Here is an 11,599-nt window from a genome sequence, read left to right as displayed (position 1 = left end):
TACCCATGTGTATCTAGTGAAATCATCCATAATTACAAATCCATATTTATTTCCACCAATGCTTGTGTATGTGGTTGGTCCAAACAAGTCCATGTGCATCAACTCAAAAGCCTTAGATGTGCTCATCATGCTCTTCTTAGGATGTGTGTTACCAACTTGCTTTCCGGCTTGACATGCACTACATAGCTTATCCTTTTCAAATGTGATATCTTTTAAGCCTCTAACTAAGTCATGCTTAAACAACTTGTTCAATTGTTTCATTCCAACATGATCAAGCCTTCTATGCCATAACCAACCCATGCTAGACTTAGTGATCAAACATGTTGTCAATTGAGCTTCTCTAGCATTGAAATCAACCAAGTATAGATTTTCATATCTAAATCCTTTGAATATCAAGTTAGAGCCATCTACACTTATAATCTCTACATCATCCACACCAAATATGCACTTGAAACCAAGATCACACAATTGAGCTACTGACAAAAGGTTAAAGTTCAAGATCTCTACTAGTAGCACATTGGAAATGCTCAAGTCATTAGATATTGCAATCTTACCAAGCCCTTTGACCTTGCTTTTGCTATTATCACCAAATGTGATACTATCAATCCCATTGCTCTTATTTTCATTAATTGAATTGAATATTCTTGGATCACCAGTCATATGTTGTGTGCACCCACTATCAAGTACCCAATGCCTTTCTCTAGCTTTATAATTGACCTACAAAAGAAGATCAATTCTTTTTAGGTACCCAAACTTGCTTGGGTCCTTGAAGGTTAGTTACCAAGGTCTTTGGTATCCAAATGGTCTTCTTCTTTAGGCCCATAATTGGTGTACCAATGAACTTAGCCTTCACACCATTGGCACCCTTAACAAGCATGTAACAAAAATCAAATTTAATTGAGGATACAATAGGTAGCTTGTTCTTGTTAATCTTGCAATATTGCTCTACATGCCTAACTTGCTTGCATCTATTGCAAAACCGACCATTGCCCTTCATAAAGTTAACTTTGGGAGTGACAAAGGCCGCCTTGCCTTTCATGGGGATATAGCCTAATCCCTCTTTGTTGAGAGAAAACCTTTGGCTACCCAAGCACTTTAGCAAGCGGGCATCTCCACCATAGGCATTGCCTAAGGCATGAGTGAGCCCATTCACCTCCTTCTTGAGGGTCTCATTTTCCACCATTAATGAGGCATCACAAGTGAGACCATCACTCAAAATTGAAGTAGAAGTAGTAGTGCTACAAGAAGTGTTAGTGGGAGCAACTATAATGGGCTTATAAAAAGATTCATCAATAAGATCACATGTTAGTCCCACATCACATGATACAATCACTTGCTCCTTCTTGGCTTCCTCTTTGACTTGCTCAATGAGAGAGGAGTGAGCTTTCTCAAGCTTAGAGTGAGCTTTGCCAAGCTTCTCATAGGCTTCCATTAGCCTCTCATGAGTGGCATTGAGCTCATCAAGGGATTGCTCAAGAAATTTGACTTTCTTGTTTAATTCCTTGCACTCCTTTCTCTTCATCTCAAAGCAAGTATGCACTTGCTCACACATGTCTATGAGCTCCTCCTTGGAGTACTCCTCATCATCATCATCATCACTTCTACAAGCATCACTTTCACATTCATCATCATCACTCACATCATATTTTACCTTGGTGGGTTTTGCCATGAGGCATGTCGAAGGAGTGTCGAAGATGGAGGGCTTGTTGTTGATGGCGATGCTTGCTAGTGCTTTCTTGATAGATTTCTTGCCATCATCACTAGAGTCATCACTATCCGAAGAGCCATCACTATCCCAAGTGACCACATAGCCTCCACCCTTCTTCTTTTGGAAGGTCATTCTCTTCTTCTTCTTTTCTTTCTTATCCTTCGTGTGCTTCTTCTTCTCATCCTCATCATTATCACTATTGTAGGGACAATTTGCTACAACATGATCGAAACTCTTGCAATTGTAGCATCTTCTCACATATTCTTTGCTTTTGGTGTGATCTCTTCTCTTTCTTGTACCATAGCCCTTCTTCATGAATTTTCCCATCTTGCGTACAAAGAGGGCCATAGCTTCATCATCAATATCACTAAGATCATCATTATCACTTGATTCTTTCTTGGACTTGCCCTTATTCTTGGATGATGATGAGCTAGCCTTGAATGCTATACTCTTCTTCTTATTTTCTTCTTCTTCCTTCTTGTCATCCTTGTCATCCCCCTCCCTTTCCACATGGTATGTCTCTTGGGTTATGACATCACCTAGTACTTGGTTAGGGGTAATCTCCTTCAATCCTTCTCTTATGATAAGCAATCTCAACATCTCAAATCTTGGAGGTAAGCACATCAAGAACCGATGAGAAACATCATCATCCGTGATCTTCTCTCCCAAGGCCTTCAAGTCTTTTACAATCACTTGCAACCGATGGAACATTTTCAGAATGCTCTCATCTTCTTTCATCTTGAAGCTTGCCAACTTATCCTTGAGAATGTACAACTTAGCACTCTTTACCACCGGTGTGCCCTCATATGTTTTCTCCAATCTCCTCCACACCTCATTTGATCTTTCACAATCCTTGATTTGCTCAAACACCTTGGAATCAATGGCATTGTATATGGTGTTGAGAGCCATTGTATTGCATTGCTTGTTGGTCTTGTCTTGGTTGGTGGGGTCATTGGGATCAATGATAGCATAGTCATTCTTGGTCACCTCCCATACTTGATCATTGATTGAACCAAGATACATTCTCATCTTTCTCTTCCAATAATCATAGCATGTACCATAAAAGAACGGTGGTTTGCCCCCCACATGGTTGAACACAACTTGAGCCATAATTTGACACCAAGGTTGTTAAGCCTTCAATCAAATGGTGACCACGGCTCTGATACCACTTGAAAGGTCCTAATATGACTAGAGGGGGTGAATAGCCTATTTAAAAATCTACAAATCAACTAGAGCAATTTAATTAGTATGATAAATAGCGAAATGCAAACTTGCTCTAGCTCTACAAGGGTTGCATGCCACCTATCCAACAATTCTAGTTGCAATGATTACTAGGCACGCAACTTGCAATGTTACTACTCACTAAGAGCTCTCAATCTTGCTACTCTAAAGAGCTCCACTAGATGAACTTAAAATAACAAAGCAAGCTCTCAATTCTAATTACACTAAAGAGCTTGCTACAACTAGTTTGCAAGAATATAAATGAGTGAGTAGGGTGATTATACCACCGTGTAGAGGAGTGAACCAATTCCAAGATGATCAATACTAAATCAATCACTAGGAGAATACCAAAGGGCAAGAGACAACTAATTTTTCTCCTGAGGTTCACGTGCTTGCTGGCACGCTAGTCCCTATTATGTCGACCAACACTTGGTGGTTTGGTGGCTAAGAGGTGTTGCACGAACATTGTCCACATAATTGGACATCGCAAGAACCTACCCACAAGTGAGGTAACTCAATGACACGAGCAATCCACTAGAGTTACCTTTCGGCTCTCCACCAGGGAAGGCACAAGACCCCTCACAATCACCACGATTGGAGTCAGAGACAATCACCAACCTCCACTCAATGATCCTTGCTGCTCCAAGCCGTCTAGGTGGCAGCAACCACCAAGAGTAACAAGTGAATCCCACAGCAAAACATGAATGCCAAGTGCCACTAGATGCAATCACTCAAGTAATGCACTTGGATTCTCTTTCAATCTCACAATGATGATGAAACAATGATGGAGATGAGTAGGAGGGCTTTGGCTAAGCTCACAAGGTTGCTATGTCAATGCAAATGGCCAAGAGTGTGAGCTTGAGCCAGCCATGGGGCTTAAATAGAAGCCCCCATGAAATAGAGCATTGTACCCCTTCAATGGGCACAACTCAGGGTGATTGGACACTCCGGTCAGATCGACCGGATGTAGGACCTTAGCGTTCGGTCGCCCGATGCTTGCCATGTGTCATTGGCTTCAAACGCAGATCGCTCAATCTCAACGGTTAAGTGATGACCGGACGTGTTAGTTAGAAAGTGACCAAACGTAGGACCTCAGCGTTTGATCATTTCTAGTAAGGTTCCAAATGTGCGAAATCATGACCGGACGCGTTCGGTCATGCTCGACCAGACTCACTCAGTGTCTGATCACTCAATCTCTCCTCTGCTGAAAGGTCCTAATGGCTAGAGGGGGGTGAATAGCCTAATAAAATTTCTACAACAAGACTTAACAAAATAGTTAGACAATTATGAGGCGAAGCAAGTGTTGCACTAGCCTACTCAAAATGCAAGCCACCTACCACAATTCTAGTTTAGATAGTATCGATTCACACAAGAGGTATGACACTACCCTATGTTAGTGTGCTCTCAAAGGCTAACTAAAGAGCCACACCAACCAAGCAAGCAAGCTCTCACAACTAGTTACACTAAAGAGCTTGTCAACTAGTTTGTGATAATGTAAAGAGAGTGATCAAGATAGTTATACCGCCGTATAGAGGAGTGAATCAATCAATCACAAGGATGAATAACAATGAAGACCAATCACCTCGGAATCAAAGGATAAACACAATGATTTTTATCGAGGTTCACTTGCTTGCCGGCAAGATACTCCTTGTTGTGGCGATTCACTCACTTGGAGGTTCACGTGCTAATTGGCTTCACACGCCAAACCCTCAATAGGGTGCCGCACAACCAACACAAGATGAGGATCACATAAGCCATGAGCAATTCACTAGAGTACCTTTTGGCGCTCTGCCGGGGAAAGGTCAAGAACCCCTCACAATCACCACGATCGGAGCCAGAGACAATCACCACCCTCCGCTCAACGATCCTCGCTGCTCCAAGCCATCTAGGTGGTGGCAACCACCAAGAGTAACAAGCGAAATCTACAGTGAAACACGAACACCAAGTGCCTCTAGATGCAATCACTCAAGCAATACACTTGGATCACTCCCAATCTCACTATGATGATGAATCAATGATGGACATGAGTGGAAGGACTTTGGCTAGGCTCACAAGGTTGCTATGTCAATGAAAATGGCTAAAGATGTGAGCCATAGCCGGCCATGGGGCTTAAATAGAAGCCCCCATGAAATAGAGCCGTTGTATCCCTTCATTGGGCACACTCTCTAAGTACGGCTATCAAACCTAAATGTGATCACACTCTCTAAGTGTCTTGATCATCAAAAACAAAATAGCTCCTACAAGTTATACCTTTGCCTTGAGCTTTTGTTTTTCTCTTTCTTCTTTTCAAGTTTAAGCCTTGATCATCATCATGCCATCACCATTGTCATGCTATGATCTTCATTAGCTTCTCCACTTGAAGTGTGCTACCTATCTCATGATCACTTGATAAACTAGGTTAGTACTTAGGGTTTTATCAATTCACCAAAACCAAACTAGAGCTTTCATCTGCGCGCCACCATGTCAGCGTACGTTAGCATTGACCGGACACACTCTGCTAGCGTCCGGTCACTCTTCGTGCCAACATCCAGTCACAAGACCAAGACGTGTGCTTACTGCTGCTACTGACTAGACATAGGACCCCAGCGTCTAGTCACCGCACCACCAGTGTCCGGTCACCCTGTGAACCCCTATCTTTTCTATATAGGGCAACGGTGGCACGGGCAGACACTCCGCCGGTGAAGTTTCTAACCCTTACTCAAATGTGCCAACCACCAAGTGTATCACCTTGTGCACATGTGTTAGCATATTTTCACAAATACTTTCAAGGGTGTTAGCACTCCACTAGATCCTAAATGCATATGCAATGAATTAGAGCATCTAGTGGCACTTTGATAACTGTATTTCGATACGAGTTTCACCCCTCTTAATAGTACAGCTATCGAACCTAAATGTGATCACACTCAATAAGTGTCTTGATCACCAAAACAAAATGGCTCCTACCGTTTATACCTTTGCCTTGAGCCTTTTATTTTTTTCTCTTTCTTCTTTTCAAGTCCAAGCACTTGATCATTACCATGGCATCACCATCATCATGTCACGATCTTCATTTGCTCCACCACTTGGACTAGTGCTACCTATCTCATAATCACTTTGATAAACTAGGTTAGCACTTAGGGTTTTATCAATTAACCAAAACCAAACTAGAGCTTTTAGGTGGTTGCAAGGAAGGCTGAGCGGAAGGCTAGCTCAAAAGAAGAGCTAAGTGAGCTAAAGTGCGTCGAGTGGTGGTACTAATGGCTAAGCTAGGCTCTGCTTATAAAGGTGGAGCGTTCAGTGGTCCTGGCATGGTCCACCAGGGTTCCTGCGCGGGATCACGATGACTGAATTGACCAAATTCTACATGTTCGAGGCGAGCGACATGTGATGCCATTACTGACTAGTACGACTTAGGGCAATGGTCCAACAAGAGCGCAAAAAAGGGGTATGGGGAGATGTGGGTCACGACCAGCGTGAACCATGGGCGAACGCAGAGCACGAAGCCACAGTGCAGACCTAACTCTGGAACAAGAATGAGTCATCCGTGCATGATACGACACACGTGACACCTATGGATGGCGTATCCACAAGCAATACGTGTTGACACCGTTTTTTGCACGTGTCAAAATAATCAGAGTAGGCTAATCAGCAGGAGGAAAGTTACTGTATATACTGACAGCCGATGAAAATTAGCTTGTAAAGATGGTTGCCGATGAATGGTGGTGATCGATGGAAAGGTTGATTTAGACTCGGGCGTTGCCGATAAGGTTGGAGATGTTATTGTCGATGCCGATGAAGGGAGGCTTGAAAACTACTGCCGATGAAACAGAAAGTATGCTGATGGAAAGGAGGTCGGTGAGAATTCCATCGTAATTGAGGCGGACAGGGAAATAGATAGGAGTTGATTTCCTTTTCTATATTTGTTAGAGTATGATTCATGTAAGAGTCACGTGTTTCCTTAGATATGGACTTGGTGTCCTAGTCGTATTTGGTTATGTCTCTTTAGATCAGGGTATAAATATAGATTGAGGGGCAATGTAATATATATCAATCAATATCAAAACCAATTTTTACTCCTATTTGCATCTACTTACTTTTCGGCAACTTAGTCAATTTGCATATTTTTTTTTTCTTTTTACGAGTTCTCATTGATTCGGCGAGTTGCATCGCTTCAGTGTGACCTTCGGCGATTCTCGAGTTCCGCGTGAGTACCTCTTGGCCGTGACTTTCGGGCATATCGCTGTTGTCAGGACCAAAGTGCTCGTATCTTCATCCTTGTCGATTAATAGGTCAAGTCGACTAGCACGCTTTGGATATCGATTCGGGTATTAGCCCTTTGTGTTTGTAGATCCACTTTTGCATCAACACATCTTTTGGCACGCTCGGTGGGACAAATCAATCCGATCAATATGTTCAATCCTGAGATCGATTCAGGGAACATTATCGCGATATCAGAAGAAGATCTTAAGGAAGAGCAGAGGTAGGCTATGGAAAAGGCTGTAGAAGAATACAGGCAGCTTTGTCTGAAATCATTTAGCCTGAACAAGAGTGGACAAGTCATCCAGAAGCAAGATTTGCCGTTGCCTTGGCAGGTTACCTTTGACTCCAATCCTGGTAAACTTCAAGAGATGGTTAATTCTGTGGTAAATCATGCTTTGATTAATCATTCCAATGTGCTGTCCAATACTGTTCATAATGCTGTGGTTCGAACTCTCAAAGAAGGACAAGCGTCACCACATTACATTGGGCCTACCTATCACCAACCAGAGCCAGCATCTGTCAATACTCCATCGGCTCCCTCGGCCGTTGTGGGTACAGAAGTTACTTCTCCTCTAGTATCGGCAGGCTTACCTAATATTCAATCTACACCGATACGATCAAATCCGGTACTACTAGGAGGACGAGTTCAGCTTAATACATATCTATCGACATCAGCTATGTCAGGCCCTGTGTCTCAGAATAGCCAGATTCCTGCTAATTGGTGGGGATATGGTATGCCTCCGGAGTCATCTGCTTTCAATCCTGGGTTACCTCAAGTGTTTGATGCAGTAGGAAAAGCTCCTATACCATCAGCTGTTTCGCCGATGGCTCAAGTGCCTCAATATGCCACAGCAACTACTGTGCAACCAACTCCAGGAGGTTTCCAGATGCCTTTGGTTCAAACACCCAATTCAAGTCCATCGGCAAGCTTACTGCCGATGCAGCAGAAAGCCCCTGCTATGAGTCAAACTAGGGTTCAGTTCATGCCTCAAGCTGGTTATAATTATCCAACAATGTCAGTAAATTACCAGCTATTGGTAAGTTTTGTACCGATAAGTTCTAATAATGGTTGGTCAGGACAGTTACCTATTCAACATACAGTTCAGCAAAATCAGCAGGTTGTAGGGATTCAACAAGGTCATATGCAAGCTAGTTTCCAGAATCAAGCATCGGCAGCTCAGCCGATGAATCCTTTCCAACAGGTTAATGGACCACAAGTAACGGCAAATATGCCGATTGCTGGAGATCATGGGCCACAAAGATATGTGGAGGGATATCAGCAGGCACCTCCTGTAGAAATTCAGCCAGTTCGTCAGCAGGAGGCTGATGCTTTTTGGGCCGATAAGATAGCAGAAATTATGAAGGATCAGTTTGGGATAAAGCCCAAGGTCAATACTTATTCTTATCGGACTCCATACCCTCCTGCATATGATTTAATTCCTCTCCCAAATCGGTATAAGGTACCAAATTTCACTAAATTCTATAGGCAAGATGATATATCAACAATGGAACACGTCAATCGCTTCATTATTCAATATGGAGAGGCAGCTAGCAGAGATGAATTAAGAGTTCGATTATTTTCATCATCTTTGTCTGGATTGGCATTTACATGGTTTATTTCATTACCACCAAATTCTATTATTACTTGGGTTGATCTAGAAAAATAATTTCATAAGTATTTCTTTGCTGGAATCCATGAAAAGAAGCTTACCGATTTAGTAAAATTAAGACAGCATAATGATGAATCGGTAGAAAGCTTTATGCAAAGGCTACGAGATGTAAAAAATAAGTGCTACAGCCTGGTGCTGGATGATCGGCAGCTTGTCGATCTGGCTTTCCAAGGGTTATTGCCACATCTTAAAGACAGATATGCTTCTTAGGAGTTTGAAAGCCTCAGTTATCTTGTGCAAAGGATCTCTAATCAAGATACTAGGGTTTTTTAACCTAAAAAATTGGAGTAAAAAAGTATCATTTGTTGAAGAAGTAGGAGATTCTGATTCTGATGAAGAACCAATTATTGGCTTAGCTGAGTGGGTTAAGAATAAAAAGCCGATATCTTGTCCCTTTGGTCAGAAAGAGCTAGAAAAGTTTACCTTTGATATCACCAAGGCTGACAAGATATTTGATCTTCTGCTTCAAGAGGGCCAAATTAAGCTGTCACCTAATCATGTGATCCCATCGGCAGAAGAGTTGAAGAAGATCTTGTACTGCAAATGGCACAATACAACTTCACACAGTACAAATGAGTGCAAGGTGTTCAGGCAATAGTTACAATCGGCTATTGAATCTGGGAGAATTAAGTTTGGTACTTCCAAGGCCCAGAAGCCGATGAAAATTGATCAACGCCCTTTTCCAGCAAATATGTTGGAGGCCAAAGGGAAGACCAAGGTATTGACGTCAGAGGCTACTGAGAAAAACGCATCAGTGGATCCCCAACATCGGATAACTACCGATGATGCAAAAAGTAAGGGTTTGCTGGGAGAAAGCAGTAGTTCCAAAAACCCTCCTCGACCTAGCATTGTGATTACCCATCGAAGGCAGCAGGAGGGTTGACGTCAGCGTAAGGACCGATATCGACAACAGCAAGAAGAGAGACATCGGGAAGAATGGTATCGGCATAAAGATCATTGGAGGTGCCCGTTTTTCATCCATTGCTGGGAAGAAGGTATTAAATTGCCAACTGTTGAAAATTGCCCTGAGTGCAATGGTTATTATAGGGTCAATCGGTCAGAAAGGAGGTTTCAACCTGGTAATCAGGGTTTATTTATCAATGAGCCGATTAGAGGTAGAGCATCAGTGCATGATCGGCTGGGGGGCAGACTTAGTGTACATGAAAGGCTTGGTAAACGCGCTAGATATTTTCTAAGGAATCAAGAGGAGCTTGAGGAGATGGCAAACGCAAGAGTTCCCAATGAAGAAATATTCTACAGGGACCCTAATATATATCGTGTAGAATCAACTGGGACCTGTTATCAGTCGGTTTGGAAAACCAAGTTTCCTCGATGGTGCCCAGAGGGTCTAACAAAGACACAAAAGGAGGATTCAATGTGAGCATCAGGAGGATTTATACTGAGAGGAAAATTCCTCCAATGAGAGGTCCGGTCATCAGCAGTGGCAGGTAAAACACAAAAATAAGGGTCCATCGGCAGATGTTAATATGGTATTCATGTTGCCGATGGAGTTTTTGGCACTATCTGATAATGAGGAAGAAGTTGTTCTCTCTGATCAAGTAGCTCAGTTGACACTAGATCCAATGATGGCTGTTTTTAAGAAATCTACCGATGATGAGAGACAACATCTTAAGGCTTTGTTTGTGAAAGGCAGAGTTGATGGGCAGCCTGTATCTAAGATACTTATCGACGGAGGGGCTACGATTAATATTATGCCTTATGTGATGTATCGGAAACTTGGTAAGGGAGATCAAGATTTGACCAAAACCGATACGATGCTGAAAGATTTTGAAGGCAATGTGTCACCGGCTAAAGGGGTAGTATGCGTTGAATTGACCATCAGGAGCAAAACCTTGCCGACGACGTTCTTTGTTATTAATGGCAAGGGTGCATATAATCTGCTTCTAGGGAGGGATTGGATTTATGCTAATTGTTGTGTTTCTTCTACAATGCATCAATGCCTCGTACAATGGATTGGGGATAAGATTGAGTTTGTCCCTGGTGATTCTTCTTATATCATCGCATCGGCAGAATCAGATACTTATGAGCGAACTAAATGCATATCAGGAGAAGTTTAGGAAAAAGAGTTCCTTAGAGTTGCTGATTATGAAATTCCACCGATCCAAGCAGTCGGTTCTAAAGAAGAGTTTTAATGGATAGGTTTGCCGATGATGGAAAATTAGGTCAAGGGTTCACATCGGCAGATGATTTAGTAGAAGTAGATATTGGTGATGGCGATTGGCCAAGACCTACTTTTATTAGTGCTAAGTTAGATTCCAAGTGTAAGCAGCAAATAACTGATTTGTTAAAAGAGTATAAAGATTATTTTGCTTGGGATTATACTGAGATGCTTGGATTAGACCGATCGATAGTTGAACATCGGTTACCTATCAAATCTGGATTTCGGCCACATCAGCAGCCAGTGCACCAATACAACCCTAATATACTTCCTGACATTAAGGCTGAAATAACTAAATTAATTGAGGCAAAGTTTATTCGGCAGTGTCGATATGCAGAGTGGATCTCTAATGTGGTTCCTGTTTATAAGAAAAATGGAAAACTTCGTGTTTGTATTGATTTCAGGAATCTCAATAAAGCCACACCGATGGATGGCTATCCAATGCCGATTGCTGATTTGTTGATTGATGCTACAGCCGGACATCAAATTATCAGCTTCATGGATGGTAATACAGGTTACAATCAAATATTCATGGCTAAAGAAGATATTCCCAAGACTGCTTTCAGATGTCCAGGTCATGTA

The sequence above is a fragment of the Miscanthus floridulus genome, chromosome 8 (assembly GCF_019320115.1).
Source record: "Miscanthus floridulus cultivar M001 chromosome 8, ASM1932011v1, whole genome shotgun sequence".
Classification (NCBI taxonomy): domain Eukaryota; kingdom Viridiplantae; phylum Streptophyta; class Magnoliopsida; order Poales; family Poaceae; genus Miscanthus; species Miscanthus floridulus.
Note: the sequence above shows the minus strand (reverse complement) of the source record.